Source organism: Neopelma chrysocephalum, unplaced genomic scaffold (genome assembly GCF_003984885.1).
Source record: "Neopelma chrysocephalum unplaced genomic scaffold, ASM398488v2 Primary Assembly neopelma1_97065, whole genome shotgun sequence".
NCBI lineage: Eukaryota > Metazoa > Chordata > Aves > Passeriformes > Pipridae > Neopelma > Neopelma chrysocephalum.
The window spans coordinates 1,587,271-1,607,153 of NW_020925707.1; the positions used below are offsets into that span (position 1 = coordinate 1,587,271).

General features: G+C 36.4%; 1 long non-coding RNA gene across 1 annotated transcript; it reads right to left on the minus strand.

Annotated features, from left to right (window-relative positions):
* Positions 1 to 5,869: 5,869 nt before the first annotated feature.
* LOC113961189 lies at positions 5,870 to 15,895 on the minus strand. Its single transcript, XR_003532239.1, has 3 exons — positions 15,844 to 15,895; positions 6,725 to 6,873; positions 5,870 to 6,002 (listed from the first exon to the last, which is right to left on the minus strand). It is a non-coding gene; the product is annotated as an uncharacterized LOC113961189 (long non-coding RNA).
* Between the last annotated feature and the right edge of the window lie 3,988 nt (positions 15,896 to 19,883).

The window sequence follows — 19,883 nt, forward strand, 5'->3', positions numbered from 1 at the left end:
AATGAATTCCTTCCTTCCACCTCATGGCAGTGACGTGTGGTATAGAATAACAAGCTAGACAAAACCACACAGCTCCAGGCTCCATCCCCTCACAGCCACTGTGAAAAAAATTAGCTCTGTCATGGCCAAAAACCAGGGCACTACAATAACCTACAACCAACCTACAAAAACCTTATACATCCCACAGGAACACTGACCAGAAGTGCCAAAGTGCCTCAAAAAAGTCATGTGGTCCTGAGAAGGGAGCAGAAGATACTTCCAGTCTCAGCCACCAGAACACACAGAACACTCAAGAGAGATGCAAGGCTTTGACTTTTGCTTTTCATGCAAAGAAAAGTCAGGATGTCAAGACCTCGTCAGTGTTACTTGGTAAATAAAAAATTGTGGACAAAAGATACAGCATTAAAAAGGATATTATTTTGAAGCAAAGATCTTTTGGTGGCAATTTGTGGGACTTGCACAAATAATTTTGTGCTTAAGACTTTATTGTATAGTGTGAGCTGTGGGAAGGGTTAAGTGGTTGCATATATCTGTGACACAGCAATGCAATCAACAAAAGCAAAATTGTTCTTATTGAGAAAAACAACCCCAAAATATAATTAACAGTGAATGTCCTAAAGAAAGGGTATTCCTTTTGGCACAAATGTTCTCATTTGAACATTAGCACATAAGGGCACTTACCTTTCACAAAATTTCAATTATTCAAAGAAAAAGGTTTACTTGAAAAAAGAGTCTTCTCACAAAGTAAAATGTACATTTTCATGTGAATATCAATATTCTGTCAATTGATATCACTTTACCATACCTTAACTAGTAAAGTGTAACACACAACACAGTGCTGTACATGTGGCACACTATAGCTGTGAATCCAGTATAAATTGCACCATTGGGACTGACCATCAGTGCCTTATCCAGCTCTGTGGCATTAAGAAGCTCATAAAAATATAATTCCACTGGCTATATTGTGTCTGGTATGGTTTTCTCCAAATGCATTTAGAAGGAGGACATAAACATAAATTTCGAAAACACCAGCTTGCCTCTTCTGAAGGGAGCATGTGGAACCTGCAAAAGGTCAATGCAGATATTAAAAATTAGGATTTCCCCCTGGCCCAGGGGAACATGAGACATGAGATACAGGATGGTCTCACTGGAGCCGTCAGGTTCCTTCTGAAGTTTCCAGCCTATCTGCTGCTGAATGGAGAGGTCATGAGAACCCATACTCTGCTTGTGGTGGTCTGAGGAAGACTCCTCAGCCAAACACTAAGACAGGAATGTGATGGAGAGAGAATGGATGAATGGAAAGTAAGTATTTTTGCTTATATCATATCTGTGTACATATTTGAAAATACAGGTCAAATTATACAATATATCCCCTATATCATCATACCATATAATCTTCTAGAAGAGTGGGCACAAGCTTTAATCATTGGAACACAGGGGAGGGTACTAGACTTTATGTATAGTAGTGTTCTTTGCTGAAACGGATTTTTAAAACTATTTCTAAAGATAAAGGAAAAAGAAGCTACATGATATTTTCATTGGTGTGAGAGTTAGGAATGAGGAAGGTATACTAATAAAATATAATAACTCCTAATAATAGAATCCCTTGTCTTAGTCCTTTGTCACCAGCTGGAGTGTTCCTATGAAAACCAATGATGTCATACTCCTGTGAAATAATTGTGTTCACATATTTAGTAAGACAAACGTAATCATGTAAACAGTACAAAATCAGGAGGTAATTTTGTCACAGGTATTCATTATAAGACTCAGAATCTAATATTTGAAGGAAAATGCTCAGTACTATTTTTTCTCACCTTTATCATCAGCACTGTCAGAAGACAACAGGGAGATGTTTTCCAGTCATAACAATCCACAAAAACACAATTTGGAGTATTATTTGCACTTGAGAAAACATGCAGAAAGTTTGCTGACTGCCTTGTCTGGAAGTCTACACATACTGGAATGTACAAAGTGCAGTTAGAGCTTTGACAAACTTTCATGGAACAGTCCCTTTTCAGATGCTGTTGCAGCACTGAAGTTTCACCAAGAGCTTCTCAGACATCAAAGAATGTTCTGGAATACAACTAAAGATACCATCAGTCTGGCTTTAAAGAAAAGAGAAGCAAAGTGTCACCATGGTGCAGAGGATCACACTATTATTTTCTGCTTCAAATTATATAAAAGAGTAATTATATTTCTGTAATGACAAGATATAATTTGTACCCAGGAAATGGAAGATGAAAATGACATTTAAAGAAGTCTCAATCCATGTTTTAAAACTACACCTGTTATAAATCAGGACATCAGAAAGTGACAGGTTTCTTGTTTTGAATAAATCTATGCACATGTTAATATCCCTCCTGTAGTCATGTCATGCTCTACTATCATCATCAGCAGCAGCTGCTTTTGACTGATTTTTGTCCTATTGTGTATCTGAGTCCATTCTCAATAAGTCTCCTTACAGAAAGCATGTTCACATTCAAACAACGCCTCAGGGAGAGACAAGGCACTTACACTGTTTATGGTCTCAGGGTACCATCTGGGGTGTAAGTGAAATGTAGAATAAGATGTCAAATGCATTTTCCTTCATAGTTTGAATGAAGTGCCTGCACTGACTAAGTCAATAGCAAAGAGTTTATGTCTTCTGACTCACGAACTCACCAAGATGATAGATCGCATGCTAAGGATGCAAAAAGCCAAATTCATCGATTATATCTTGCCAACCTTTACATTGCCTGTTCCAAATCTGAAATTGCAAGTTTGCTTACAACTGCAAGATAATTATTCTCCTTTACATAAAGCAGAGGTAGATTGTCATCATATCTAAATGATACCACTCATTTTCTTCATGTTAGTGGAAGTTTATCAACACACAAATCAGTTCAGATTTGATCTAAATAGTCACTTTAGCTTGGAAGTACTTTTTTCTTTCAGTTTGTTATATGATTGGGATCACAACAGACAGCCTGAGACTGAGGAACATCAAATCAAGAGGCAAAACCCTAGCATAGTCAATATGAAAACAAACATATAATGAGATTAGTCTCTGGCATATTGTTATTTCATTCAATTTGGCAAGTGTCCTCCAATCTCCAGGGGTATTTGTCAGTTTCTGCAGAGTAGTTATCAATGTCTTTATTGTTTGCTTAATTGAAGTTAGACTCTATCATTAGCAGCTCCATCTTGTGTCATTCAGACCTTTTAAATGAATTTGTCTTTGGTGTGAATAATGACATTCCTGTTCTTCAAGGCAAACTGAACAGCAGTCAAATGAACCTTTTAAAACTATATAATGGTTTAAAGAACCAATTCTTCCCTTCTCAGCATCAATTTATTATTCCTGCTTCTGAGAAACTACCATTTTCTAGACTGACTTATAAATTTCCTAGTATCTCATAAAGTTTCTAGTATTGAGAGCAGATAAACATGGTGCTTGTGTGAATCTGATGAAATAAAATTGGGGGATGGAAGAGTCTGCAAAACCCACAAACCACAGAAAAGAGTTTATGTTTATACTTTGGCTGCTAATATTGTTTAAGCTCCAGTAGAGCCTAATGTCCAGTAAAAATATTCATCGGCTATCCACAGGCTTTTATTCCAGAATGTGCATGTCTAGTTGCAATACCCAAACCATTGTAACACAGGCAACAACAATTAGTCAGCAGTACATTTCTCGCTTAAACAAATCAAACAAGCAGTTGAGAGTGGTTCTTAACAATCAACATCAGCATGTTCATCATCATCAATATCAATTCTCTCTCTTCATTATAGAGATGGTATTTCTTTTCAACACAATAGTCATGCATCTAAATCACTGATGTGTTTTATTTTGTGTTCCCAATCCTAAATACTTTCATTTTTTATGCAATAAGAAATTCTGAGCATGTTGAAAAACCAAACCTCTAATTTCTTCTTTCTCATGTTTAGCAAACAGTAAATTCTCTTCACCCTTACTCTTATTAAGCCTACTTTACTTTTTCTTTTTTCTTACACCTGCAATGTATCTTCTAAAACTACAAGTATTGATTACCCAAGATCTTATGATTTATTGGTTCAAAACTACATATTTGTCTAACTTCCACCTGCTATTTATTAATATTTTAATTATTAAATATTGTTAATTTAATTATTATTAATTATTAACCTGTTATTTAATAATAGTTCAATCTGCAAGCTTTCTAGCTCTTCATGATTTTCAAATTAGCTATACCTCTTTTTCCTTTTCTTCTAAGTTAGGAAATATTTTAAATTCAATATATCTAGTGTTTGCACTGATCCATTTGAAAATCTTTGTAATTCCCACAGGATGTTGCATTATTCTGACAATTGACTTTATAAGTGGAATATGATTTATATGCATGCTCACTAATTCTATATCAAATCTTAAACACAAAATCTGCCCAGGCTTAGAGATGAAAATTACCACTGCTCTGTCACAGACTACTGAGTTTTCAACACAAATTCCACATTTTTATTTGCCGGTCAGGCAAATGAAAGATCAATGCTGAGCTCACACTGGCTTCCACATACTCATGCAATATCACCAACGAAACTTTTCCTTATATTGAGTTGGAACAGAAATCCCAGTGAGTGAGGTATATGACAGTGTAAGTCTAGTTTGCAACATCTTCATTTCTGTAGGCAGTGCGGGAGGAGAGGAGAATCAATTTTGACTTTCAGATGCTATATTTGCTTCTGCAGGTTAGGAAATGATTGTTCCACTTGCATGAAAAACAAGTAAACTAGGAGTTAGTGAAACACAATTTAAAAAAAAAAATTAAAGCACTTTTTCTGCATTGTTTGCAGACATTCTATACATGCAGAGTTTATTTTACTTGTCTTTTTCTATTTTGTTGACCTTACATTCACTTTTTGTACCTTATTTAAAGACTCATTTTCATCCCCTACCGTTTTGTTAATCTGTTTAAGCACACTTAATCTCGCTGACCCAAACATTAAAAATCCTGACAGCTTTTCCAAAGAAATATTTTCAGTGAACCTACGTACTCCAAAGATTTGCATGATGTCACTTAATGGCATACATTAAAACCCAGATTTTGCACTTAGTTGGGATCTTTGGGGAATCATTTCTGATTTCCCTTATGCCATTATAATTTCAATGAGGTTAAATTTATCCTAATATAAGAGAAGAGTGACTGTTGTCCCAACGTTCTAAAAACCCAATTTAGCCATATAGATAATATCTGAAACACTGATTTTTTTTTTTGGTCATGTAGAGTACTATTCTTTTTAATTAGGACCCAAGTATTACATACTCTGTTTAAATCATAAAGAAAAACTAGATACATTATTAAAAAAGTATTAATGACAACAAATTTTCTTAATGTTTGCATTGAAAACTTAAATGTCAATATCTCACCTGATATTACTTACTAGTTAGAAATAAGGCTTTCATTTGCTATAGAGTCTGAGCTGCAATCACAGCAGCTTTGGCAATAAGAAAAATGTCATTAAGCAGTCTCACTTGCAGACCAAAAATGGATCTTTGGATTAGTCTTGTATGTTCTAGTTCTCAAGAGGTTTTTTTTCCCCCCATAATTGTTTAAAATTAATATAAATTCAGGGGGAATGAGAAGTTCTGAAATAAGTTTATTACTCTGTTACTGAAACATAGTTGAATATGATCTCATAGATTAACAAAGAGTTTTATGAAATGCAACAGGTCATAATTCCAACATCAGGAAAAAAGGGGCACCTAATAACTGGTAGAGAAAATATCTCTTAATGACTTAACAGATGCCCACTTCAACATGCCACAGAACAAATCAGTTTTGAAGACACTGTTGATAAATAACTTAAGACCTCAACAATATTGAAGGATTCAGTAAGATGAGACTTAGAGGTTCAGAAGAAGAGAAAAGTTGGTGGCTCCAAGTGCTGCTTTACTCCTGTTTGGGGATACTTCAGCTGGTGCAACAGGGTGGAAATGAGTTGCTGTGAAAGCAGCACTAATGGCATTGTGCCAGATTCATCCTTTCATTCTGCAGCATTTTGTGAGAAAATGGCAAAATTTGAGCAAGATGGCACAATACACTGTGACACCATGTATCTGCATTTGCTTAAAAAACAAAGGCAGGTTTTACATCAGAAGTTTTGCATATTTTGATGTTTGATTAATTTTTATTCAGGAACTGGTTTTGCTGGAAATGTCTTGATGAACACTCAGAAGAAACTCTTATTCCTCAGAAAAAAATCCCAGGCGCAGAATAATATAAAATGTTCAAATATAGAATTAACTTCACCTCAACACTCAGAAAAAGTTTGAAAAGTATTTATTTGTCTTCAATATGGATTGAAGTTAAAAACAGAAAGAGGAAGACATTTCAAAACAAAATAATTTCTTTCTCACACAACTAAAATGTTCTTCACGTGGTATCATCAGGTGACAGATGAACTTCTGAGAGGAAAGGGATAAAGTGAAAAAATATGATGCGTATTTTTTAAACAGGACAGATATTTCAAATTAGACCTCCCTTTCTACATGCTCAGAGTAACAGAACTATTTGATTATTTGGCTGAGAAAGGAAATTGCAGTCCTGCTGGTATTATATAATTCGTGCATTTCATGGTGGGATTACACTGTGGATACAAGTAATGTCATTGAACTTCTGAAAAAAAGAAGATATGAATTAAAAATAGATATACAAATTAAAATTAGCATCTCTTTGTCTTTAGTTTTCAGGAATAGGAACAGAATACCCACATCACTTTCATGAGAGGTGATCAGAGCTTCATTGTCTCCCAAGATTTCCTCTGTGGCTCATGATATGAGATGAAAAAGGATCCATAATCCAGAAGAGTTTAATAAGAAACACAGGGAATTCATAATGTTTCTCTGCAAATGTTTTAGCCCTGAAAGTAAGGAGGCAAAATGAAGTCCTATACTTATTTTAAAGCAAAATCTTACCATGATCATTATAAGACTGACGTTTCACATTTGTTTGCCTGTGAACAATATCCTTCACATGTAGATTTACTGTCCATAGTAAATGAATTAACACGTTTTTCTCCCCTCTTTTTTTCCACACAGTGGTGTGAATATGTGTGTTCCAGGACTGATCTTGAAAAGGAGGGACTCCTACATACAGGCTGGTAGCAATAATAGCAGCAAAGCTGCTGTGTTGCAAAAAACAGAGTTCAGACAGTTTGACCTAAAACAATATTTGTACTCCTGATAAACATTTGGGAAGAACTTTGGTCTGAGAAACTTTTTTTTAAAAATTGAAAACTCAAGAAAACCTGAGAATATTCATGTAAATTGTTTGAAGAATTTGGGGCAGCCATCATGAACTTCTACAAGTGTTTGTTTTTCAGAAAAAGACATTCAATAACATTTCACTTGCATGAGTATCTGCAAAAGGTGGACTTCATACCCATGTGCACAAATATTTGAAGAAAATGAACGGCAGATCCATAGCTGTGTATTAATGCAAGGAAAGTCCATGCACTGATCTAATCAGGTAATTTACACAACACCAGGAGATGAATCTGCCCAATCACAAAGAACCTAAACATCATACCATGAGAATGAAGAGAGATGCATATTTGAATACTTCAGGGAGAGAAGGCAATAAACTCTGCTGAAATACTAGTGAAGATGTCACACCAAATCAAATTGAAAAATATAAAAGGAAAATATTCCACAAGAAGCAAAAAGAGCTAATGTCATAGAATAAGATATTAATTGTGAATTATTCACTCAGCATTAATATTTGGTTTATAATTGATACCAAAAAATGCAGTTCTACAACCATGGAGAAATTAGTGAAATGCTTTATTTATATTTTTGAGTATATCTTAACTCTAAGTTTTATAAGTGTTTCAGTAGTTTGATAGATTTAAATTATCTTCATGTTCCAGAAAATTTATCATAAGATCACATCAGGAAAATTCTTCTCCTGCAATTGTGAGGCTCCCTCCAGAGAGCAGGATGAGTTAATTTCCCTTGGACAGTGTGTCACAGCAGATTGAGAAAGGAATGGTACCTTATTTTCTGATCTTTCCCCCCTTATCTTCTGCTTTTCCTTTTTTGTATTATATTATTCAGTTGGGTGGAGTTTTTTCTGTTTCAATTTTTTTTCAGCATGTATTTGTGTAAGCATCACTTACATAAGTGATGCTATATTTCTCATTGTTGACACTACTCTCTGGTAGCAAGTGTTTGCATTTTGCACAAAAACTCTTCAGTTTTCAATTTAAATGTCAAACTTTTATGGTGGGGTGTTGTTTGGTTTTTTTTTATTTTCCTCAAAAACTGGCAAAACTTACCATGATCCCCAAATGGGAGACAGCCAATTAAAATCCACAGGCAATGATTTTGATTTTCAGTATTGGTAGCTTTGGGGTTGTCTCTGCAACAATTAAACACAGCAAATATCTAAAGACTGTAAAAGGCATAGTTATAACTCTTTTCTCATTTCCTCACATACATTCTGTGTGCTTTTGACATGAATGGGTAGGGACCCATTTTATAAAAATAACATAATGTGTTTGAGGGAAGAATGAGCAAAGGAAAAGACACAGTAGTAGAACCTTTCCTTCTGAGACACCACTTGAGTGCTTTGGTGGCTGAGAATACCATCTCTTTTATCTCTACAAATAAAACCTTTAAAATTAGACAAGCTTATAGCAGAGGAAAAATCTTTGGATTCTTAATGCAAATGACTGGGAGCCAAATACTGTATTTCTCTGTCTGCTACAAAATACTCCATTTCCTTGGAGAAATCATTTCAATAGTCTGTTTCTAGTTTTCCTTGGAGGCAGGACAAATGATACCTTCCTGGTGTGAGTAATACCAGGTTCAATTGTTTACAGTTAATGATATGTTCAGATAAGATAATGATCTACTACACATAGAGACTCTTTTTATTAGGTCAAGTTCTCACTGACTTTGATTGAATTTTGTTGAGATAAATATGGGAAATGAATAAAAAATGTGACATTATAAATAACAATCCGTGTAAATCTTTTATTCAGGTTTATTTCATGTAGAGTCCTCACATCTATGTAGTGTGATCTCAGGAATGTGGGCTGTGTTTCCTTCTCTTCTTTTCTCCTCCTCCTTTTTTCCATGCACAGTGCCCAGATTAATGGAGCCCTGATTTATTCAGAGGTTATTATAATGCACTGAAGTAATGAATAATCAATTATGAGCAAAAAAAGGACCAGGAATATCTGAGGGATGATGTTTGAAGTGGTCTAAATCATACACTTGGATTATTTAAATGTAGTTTTATAATATTTTAAAACCCTTTTGACTTGGAAGACATTAATTTTGTACTGAAGCTTACAGCTAATGCTACTGTCCCGCAGTTTCATATATGAGATCAGGATTTCAGGTAAAAATACATTTAAGGGGGAAGTCTGTAGCTAAGAGATGTTTGTCCCTATAAAGAAATAGGGATTTTTTTAAAACATAAATGCTTCTAAATGTACTAGGTGAAGAGTGAAACTATTGCCCCCTCTCCCCAGTACAAACCTGAACTTGTTTAGGTTGATCAAGATTTGACAGAATGTATGTTAGAGATAAGCATTTATTCCAGCTGTTCTCTCCCATCATCCCATCCTTTTTTCCTCTGCTCAAAATGATCCTCCAAAGTGCATGAAAATCTCTCTTGTGTTTGTCACAGAATCAAGCCCACCATATTTCAAGGTCCTCTTCCCAAATGGAGCTATTATTTCTGATGGCAGCATGAGCAAAAGTAGATCGCCTTCCCAACATGCAAGCTTTAACTTCACAGCAGCATCTCATGAACCACACAGGTGAGACATAGACATCAGGAATAACACCACCGTGGCTGCTGGTGTTTTGCTTGAGGTAGAGCCCTTCAACAGCAAGACATGCTTCAAGAAAAATCTTTCTTTAATAGCAGGCTAAAGCACTGCCTGCAGGACAGTGGGGCATCAGTTATTTACAGTATGGAAAGTCGTTGCTGCACTTAGAGCAATCACTGCATGGTTTGATCCAATTTTAATATTTTTCATGGAAAAAACCCTCACTCACTTAAGATATTGAAGTCAGGAGCAGGAGAAGTTAAGGACTCTAGAGCGGTACAGCTTATGACAAATTTCACTGATGATTTCACTTTTTCTCTGCCTATATATCAATGGCAATGGCCTTATACCAATTTTTTTTCTTTTTTTATATAATCAGAAACTTCTGAACAAAACCTGTACTCGTTTGAAAAAAAAAATCAAATAAAAGGCTCCATAGGAACTTTACAATATTTTAAAATTAAGTGGCACAAACCAATTAGTGAAACTCCTAAAGCACAGATCACAGTGACAGAAATATTCTAAATTATTAAATATTCATATATTTATAATATATGAATATTCTAAATATTCTAGCAGCATTTACCAATCCTTTGAAATGCATGATGAATGGTATGGAATATTATGGAAAACATATTAAGGAAAACATTTTGAAAAAGAGGTCCTCAACTTGAATGCACACACAACGCACATTAGGTTTTAAAAGAGATGTTGTAGCCCCGTGTGCAAAGAGAGTATATAAGTATGTAGGGACAAGGCCCCATCCACAGCTTATGCAAAGTGACAGTGTCTCACTGAAAAACAGTCCTGCTCCCAGAGAAGGTAACAGGAACAAAAAGCCTAAATTTTGTTGTCATCAACAGTGACAACATCATTATAACACTACAGGACTCCCAGAGATGCTGTACCTTACATGGGACAAACATTTCTCATGCATCATAAACCTACAGAAATGTGCCTAATGATGAAAACTGTGTGCATTTTGCTCTTATCCTTCTAATTCTTTCATATGTGTTAGAAAATGCCCCAAATGTAAGCTTGGGGACCTATAGATGCCTCTGGTATTCTTCTCCTCCAGCTGCTGGGGACAAGACTTACCCCTCGTTTCTGATCATTGTTACCTATCTCAGGTAACAGTAAATAGTCTCAAAGACACTCATTTGACCTCTAGTAGAATGATCAACCAGATTTTGGGGGACACCAGAGGAACTCCTCTGCTGCAAAATTGAGGATTTGAGATATATTCCCCAGTGGTCCACTCTTGAAATAACCCTGATTTGACAAGTGCAAGGACCAAACCCAAAGCAAAAATATCTTGCAACACCCATGCAAAGATGATGAGGAGACCAGTGAAGGGCCATCAGAGTGGAGGAAAACTGAAAGATCCCCCTAACAGATATGTTCCTGGAGAGACATCTTGAGCTAGAAGGATGACATTTCTCCCTGCGGAGGGATGAGGACAGTGACTGCAGATGTGTAGGAACTTTCTTTTGCACCCCAGACCTTCTCTGTATCAGTGTGCGCTAGTACCTGGGACTGAATTACAAGACATAGTGTCTTTTCTTAATTATTCCTGAAAGGCCAGAGAGCAGCAAGCTCAGGTGGCAACTGTTTTTCCCACAGTCCCTGTTCTCCATCTCTTTTCCCAGGAATTGGACTCAAGAGAATAACAGTGTCCCTCTTCCATGACATAAAGACACAACCACAAGTGCAATTAGACAAGGTGTCTAGTGACAAAACCTAAACAATGTGCAGCTCACCCCATCATGATCACTAGAGAAGAAGAGCATAGGCACTGAAGTGACTTCTCCAAGACTTTTTAGGTAAACTATAGCCAAACCTAGCCAAGAATGAAACATTGCACTTGCTAAATTGCATTGAAATTTATTATCTTTCATTGGGCCAAACTCACCCCAGCAGATTTCTGTTTGACTACCTGTAACAGAAACCTGATTGTAATGGTGTTTTCAATTGATCTCTGAAAATGTACTTGAAAAACATCTCCTCTGGTCTTTTTCCCACTCCTCAACCCCCAAACAAGAAAAAAAAAAAGACCCATGAGAAAAAATCTCAAGCCAAAACAGAACACATGAATTGAAAGTAGAAGATGCATTTATTCTACAATTGTAAAAATGTGTTGTACAGAACTCAGGGCTATTAGCCTTTTGTTCCTGTAGCATCATGCCAACACATATTAGAAAGACTTTGTTTTTCTAATATGCCCTCCATTACACTTGAGAATAATAATAACCCTAGCAGCTGATACGTAAAGAAACAGGAATCCCCATGAGTATGATCCACCTTACAGTTCTAGATATGCAAACGAGCCATTCATTATGTAAAAATGATTCCTTCCTTTATAGTTTTTTTTATTGTTAATAAACTGTCAAACCTTTCATTCTAAATGCTAATTAACAGTGGTAGGCACCAAAAAATCTTCAAAAGACTTTTTATGTTTATGAAAGTGAGAAGAATTTGAGGAAGATTAAATGGATATAAATACACTAAGCAAGCCGTGTATATGGGTAAATGGTTGGGCAAAAACCTGTTTACCAGGTGTCAGCATAGCATCACTATTTTGGCATATATAAAGGTAAAATACACTCGAGCTGCACATGTTTTAAATCTGTAGTTTATACCAAGGGCTACAGCGACACTGGCAGAGTAGCTATCTATCAGATTTTTTTTTGTCACTGAGAAAGCTGTAAAAAATTCGAGCTTGATTTTCTCCTTCCTTTCCTTAAGGTAAGTCAGCAGTACTACCACTGATGTCAGTGGTGTTACACTGGTGTAAAACTGGGGTGAGAGAAAGGTGAATAAGCATCCTAATTTACTGTTTCATGCCATTTTTCTTTTTAGGGTTTACTCCTATAGTCCTCCAGAACAGCAACCAAAATCAGTGATACTGTGCCTATCTAAAGGTTACTCATAATGGAAAATGAAAAATAGTTTTCTTCTTTTTCTTTTTAAAACTGTCTATGAAAACCTGCAAGCCTGTTTGCTCCCTTTTTCTCCCCACAATATTTTCCAATATCAGAAACACAGGTTTTGTTCCATGCTGTCGTCAGTCTGGAGTGCACCATCGCAAGGACTGCAGGAGCAAAGACAGTAGAAGTGGGAACTTTTGCATTCAGATTCCCTTATTGTTTTTATTCCAATTCAATTAAAAAACTCCAAAACAGCTGGATTAAAATCCATGTGTTGCTAGCCCCCATTGCTGGGCAATTAAGGATGAATTAAGTTCAATGTTCACTCTCCAATCATAGCTATTGAAGTCATGCTTCCATTTATTTACCCTAGGGAAGAAAAAAAAAAAAGAATAACAGCAGGCACTATGAGGCCAGGCACTGTTTCATTTTTGATTCCTCTTGCATAAAACAGATGAGACTGATTCACCTGATATTATGGTTTCATTTTGAAGATGAAATGGAAACTGCTGTATATTTATGGGGACTGGTGATGCATATTTCAGAGGTGCTCAGGGTTGTATCAAGGTGAGTTCCTCAGCCAAGTCAAAATGTGTGCAGGAGGGACAGGTTTGTCACGGTTATCTCTAAGCACCCAGGGTGGAGGGCTGAGTTTCTGACTTTTGGAGCATCCTTGCTCAGAGAAGACATTGAAGCATTTCCCACCAGATACTTCATCCTGTCGCAATTAAATTGTGCTCATTGGCCCTCATTTTTTTTTCCCGGAAGATACCTCAGGCAGCAACTCTCTTTCTTTCTGCTGTGCCAACAAGGGCACCATCCACTGTTCACGAATAAGGGTGAAAAGCTCAATTTTAAAGTCCTTCCTGTATGTAAAATCCCTACACCTCCTCTAGAAATTTCACCTGAGCAGCAATGATAAAAGCATTAAAATCAGGCCAGATCAATGTCATCAGGATATTAACAAATTATTTATCTTTTCATTGTGAAAAAAGATAATGAGGGTAGGCTTAGCACAGAGGGAGGTGCTACATCCCAGCAATAATGCATGTACTACTACAGATATTCCTTCACAGAATTCCTTTCGTAAGTCATCTAGTTCTAGGGTAAGCATATTCTTTTAAAACTACCAGCCCTACAATCCCTATAACACATTAAATATCACTTACTGTTTATGGTAGATGTAAACATTTAATGACTGATGATTAAATGCACAGTGAACTTATTAAAACCTGAAAGAATTAATTAATTCAGATTGGCAGGAGATGTAAATTTAAAATTAGTTTTAGTAATTCTGCATAAAATGCAACTCTTTTTAACATAAGTGTATCTAATCATGAGAGACATTTTTTCCTATTTTCACATGTTAAGTTTTAATCCACTTTTGTGTTTCCCCTTCAAAATACCAGGTATTGATTTAAAGGGAAAAAAAAATGGAAAATAAGTCAAATAAAAAAACATGCTCCTGGTAGGCCTTCCTTTAATGTCATAAAAGAAATGGTATAAATATTCATTTGAAGAAATAACACTGCCATAAATGAGGAAACTATTGATTAAAACAAGGCATTTTTGCTTTTTCTTCATTCTCTTTTATTTTTTTTTTTCAGTTTTTTTTTTTTAGTTTTGGTTTGCACTGGATCTACAAGAATAGTTGATACCAGCAGTGAAAATGCTTTCTTTGCTCAGCATCTTCTCATTAGAGATTACAACATGATAGAAAACATACCAACTTGCCTCACACACCACCATGTGCCTCCCGTTACTCAAGGTCACCTGCAGTCTATCTAACATGTAATTTTAGCAATGTAGTACTGATAAAATCCAGCTGTTCAGGTTTATAGGTTGTATCTATAGTCCAAACCCGTGGACAACTCAGTTTTCCTCATTATCGTTTTTGAAGCACATGCATAGCTGTACTTGATACAGTTTAAAGGATAGATGTGCTAACTGCACATTCCATTTAATATGACTTTTACCCTAAATCTTACTGTGTATCACAACTCTGTTTCATTAATTTTTCTTTTCCATGTGCCTATCTTTGGTGCTCACATACATTATATTTTGCCTGGGACAATGACCCTTTCCAAGGGTCATGGACCTATGAGCTTCTGGATCAGAACCATCTGTAACCAGAAAGCTTTAGATGTGATTATTTTATCCTCCACTGGCTCATTTCAAGATACTCACAAAAGCTGAGTACTAAGCTAAGAATAAGGAGAGGGAAGCGAATTATCTCCAGTAATTTCAATACATACACTAGCTTTGGCTCTCTGTACCCTGTTTCCCAAGTGCTGAGTCCTCGATTAATGCTTGCCTTATCTCCTTCCCTTAGTTTTCCATGCCTCCAATTATCCTTCCTTAAATGACATTTTGGATAGCAGAAAAATCAAAATAGCCTTATAAATAACATATTTAGAGTGTGACTATTCCTTTCTCAAATTGCATCCCAGCTTAAACAGAAGCGAGTGAAGACACCTCCAGTGTGTGAATGGGAGGGTGCATATTGCATATAAATGTGAGGGTTTCTTATTTATGTGTTGCTCATCTTTATGCAAGTTAAAGACATTTACAGCTGAGGCTGATATCACCTTCCCCAGGAATCTCAGGCGCTGGTCAAGGCTACAAACAGCAGGCGCAATTAAGCTCGTAACAGGTTTTTCATGGAAAACGAGAAGTGCTATAGCCTGGGAGGGCGTGAGGGGAAACTAATGCAATTCTCTTTGAAAAGATAGCCAACATTTTCAAAGAACAGGTACTGTACATTAGTTCAGGTTATTTAATGGCTTTCATGTTGTAGGAATATTTGCCAGTGATGAAAATGTTGCAGAGCCAATCAAACCGTGGTGCTACACAGCCTGCCACACTCGGAGGCCAGTGTTTAAAATTACCCTTATGTATTATTCATTAAGAGTTGATGCTTATGCAAATTACAGAAGTATGTTCCAAATCTGGCCATCTGGGGTTAATAACAACAATAAAAACAATAGCAATAATAATGATAAAAAAAATACATACATAGCTGCTCCCTGATCAAACTAGCAAGATTTGAGTCGTCTCCAGAATCCATATAATAAATGCTAGTTCTCCTTCATTAAATGCATTAAAAGAATTCAAACCTTACCTGGTTAGCTTTGTAGGGCCCTCAGATTTTCTGGGTGAAATATCTGACTGTGTGGGCAACCAATAAAACGGAACTGAAAATCTGATTAAGGGCACTTAATGCAAAGCCACTCACTGAATATTCATATGATGTCTGTGTTTATGCAAATTAAAGGAAAGAAAGCCCAAGAGGATTGGTTGCCACAGCCCACAAACACTGTGTACAGCAGAAAAACAGAGAATAGTGACAAATAAATCCTGAAAATTCATAGCTGGAAAGGAGAATGAAGAGTATAATAAAATAATAAAAGTCTTATGATGCATTAAAGGTTTCAAAAGCTTTATTTAATCATGCAATTTTTAACCTTGTCAGATATTTTTATACAATGTACAAATCTGCAATTATCACCATCCTACAAGATGGTATAACTGATGTTCGTATATTTATTCTGTAACTGTATAAGCAGAGTCCTTGAACATATCAAGGAGGTGAAAAATAATTACAACAAAAATTATGGTGTGATACATTAAGAACAAAAACCATGAGCTTTTGTCACACTTTATTTAGTCTTCCAGATGAGGCTTTCTTCTCAAGGAAAATAATAGCGGAAAGTAGAATGTGCCAGTGGGAGTCTGATAGAAAGCTCCTTGGTATCTTAGGTTTGTTGTGGAGCTGCTTCATTTCAGATGCAGGCTCATATGTGATAGAGCTAATATTACTGTTGCACTGGGCTTGTTCCCAGCCTAAAATAATTTTTAAAGGACCATGGGTTTTTATAATTAAAAATCAAAATGCATGTGAAATTTGTATAAAATTTCAAATCGGGTTCAAATATATCAGTCCAAAGTCCTCAATATGGTATCACCAAACCCAGTAGTGCTTTTTTACATGAGATATTTCAAAATCAGAATGATAGTGTATCAACATTGCCATTTCTTTGATGAGACAGAATATACATAAGTAGAAATACAACTTTTATGCAGTATCTTATATTTTAGTCTTTTCTATTTACTCCCATAAACAAATTACACTTTCAAGAGAGGTTCCCACTTTTAGATAACCATTTATTAACAGTGTCATTGTAATTCAAGGTTTAAGAAATATCAGGTGAAACCATCTCGCACACGACATTTGAATTACATCTGGCTCTTTTGTGTGATTTCCACTGATATCTATTGGCTGCTGTTAGCAGACTATTCTTCATCTGAAATAAAAGAACAACCACCAGTACAAAGCCCAGATGCTGCTCTAGGGGTATGCATGAACAGGGATCACTGGTTTGTAGGTGGCTGATGGGCTCCCCTTCCTGATGAGTTGAGAACAAATGCGCTCTCCCAGAAAGTGGAATGATGGTGCCACAGCAGAAAATTGATGTATACCATTGGTTTCATGACTGCTGAGATTCCACTGCCAGTTTTGTTTTAGTTTTGAAGACCAACCATCCCATTCCATGTTTTCATTAGTCCTAGAGGGAACTGGGGATTTTGCCATACCAGCTTATGATTTCTGAGTTGATGGCCTTGCTTGTTGTGGGATTTACTGTCTGCAAGGTACTAGCAGGTATGTTGTCACAGAATCACAGACTCACAGAATGAGTCAGGTTGGAAGGGACTACAGTGGGTCATCTGGTCCAACCTGCTGCTCAAGTAGGGTCGTCCTAGAGCACATGGCAGAGGATTGTATCTTGGCAGTTCTTGAATATCTTCACTGAGGGAAACTCCACAGCCTCTCTGGGCAATCTTTTCCTATGTATGGTCACTGCAGAAAAAAAGTTCAACATCATGTTCAGGTGGAACCTCCTGTGTATTAGTTTCTGGCCATTGCCTCTCATTCTAGGTGTTGGCACCACTGAGAAGAGCCTGGCTCCATCCTCTTGGCACCACTCCTTCATATACATTGAAGAGGTGTTGTTGGTGCCTGAACAAGGGCAAAGAGACTTTTGGCCATGGGATACCAAAGAACCATGTGAGTGGCAGAAGGTACAAAGCAGAGGGTCCAACACGCATGGTCAGGCTGCTCAGAGCAGGCAAAGGAACCAGGGTGACCTGCTTGGAAGGAAACTATAATAAATATCCAGAAGGAGATTAATCAACTGGTGAATATAACTATGTGTATTTAAAAATCCCAAGCTAATAGGGACAACAAGCACACACTGATTCCCTTTACATCATCCACAGAATAAAATTTATGTAACACAAGGACTTTTCTGTTTTCAAGGTGGCCATACAGTACTGAGAGTTCTACTACAGGACTCAAGTGCTCTCAAGTTTTTCCATTTCTTCTTGAAACATATAAGTGTAAAAAAATTCTTTTCTTCAGAGAAGAAATAATAATTTTCCCAGGCTGGATGCAGCACCAGCTGCGACATCATAAATATTCAGCTACTGACTGAGCTGGATGTGCATGTGAACGTTGATGCAATGATTTAGCAAAACAGCATCTCATTCATACAATGCATGGGCATGCGAACAAGCAGGCATATTTACAAGGCAGAAATAAGAGCAGAATATGAAGAAATTGTGAGCGGCCTTAATCAACTTTATTTTCTTCATGTTGACTACAGTAAACATTACTCCTGGGTACCAGCAGAAAGCTTCCCACTGGATTTAGTGGGGTGGAATCAGTTGTGGGTGAAGAAGGTTGAGATGCTGTTGGCTTTTCAAACAGTCTTTAGTTTTGTTCTCATATACTTACATGCACTTACTTCTAGCACTGGGTACAATGTGATTCAGAATGTGATAGGGAGCAGGCTGGGGTTTTTTTCTTTTTTTTTTTTTTTAAGGTAATTTAAATACAAGTGGAAGCGGACAAAATTCTACCTTTTCAACTCTACCATTAGTAAAGATGTATGTATATGACCTAGTTTTGTGAACTGATATTTCTTCACTGTAGTCCTGTCAATCCCTCACCTTTCAAGCACACTAAACTAATAAAGTAAATTATTTTAAAGAATAAAGAAACAGAGAAAACCTGATACATAAATTGGCTTCTTTGTTCTGCAAATTGACACTTAAGTCATCTCTAAGTGCCTGGAAAAAAATAAAAGTCATTTCTATTGTGAAGCTGATGAACAATTAGGCAATTTCAATTTATGGGATGGCAAAGTGGAAAATGCATAGTATAAATGTTTCTCATTTTCCTCTCCCACATTTATTTTTTTTTCTGCAGCAAATACCATTAAGTGGAGCAGCAAGAGAACTTCACTTCATAACCTCTGGATTAACAATGCTGAACATTTAACTATTTTTAAGAAGCTCACATACGGAAATGACTATCCCACCACTGTTTCACAGTAATTTAGGTAAAGAGAGAACAGAGCTTTCACGCTGTTTTCAAAGCTGAATGACAAAAAAGACATGCAGAAGAAAACACTTCATAAGCTCATCCACATGCTCTTTATCTCCTGGATCTCCAAAGAAATAAAAATAGTAGCTTGCACCACAATACCCCACTGAAGCATGATCCAAACTTTTTCTGACTTACCACACTCCCAAGGATTTGTCTTACATTTTGGAAAAGGTGATATTGAAAATGTCTCCATAACAACACTTTTTCTGTTCCTTGTCAAAGCAGCATGTTTACATGGGATTCACCTCTCTGCATTGGCTCATCTCTGACAATTTTTCCTTCTTTCAGTAGCATTTCCTGAAAACTTCTTTTCATACCTTCCTGTTTACTTCTCTCTTTATCCTTCGCTTGCTTCTCAGCTGCTGTTCCAATAACCAACTACTTACTTCTAGTTAGTAACTTCCCTGATCTTCCCACCAGCATCAAAACCCATTTGAAATCCTCCCATATTATTGAAGCAGAGAAGACTGAGAGGTGGGCACTCAAATATTACACAAAGGTATTCCAAGTCTGTTTTAAAGAAAGCCATTATACTGTAAACTGTTACAGAAACACTTAGAAGATTCATCCACGCTGAATAGAAAATTACCAACAAATGAACTTTTCTTGCTAATGGAAAGTATGGAATCCTGAGATTAAAGAAAATGCACTACCATCAAATGCAAGATCAAAAGGTGAGGAGTGCTGTGGGAGTGTGAGTGAGGGTGGAATCA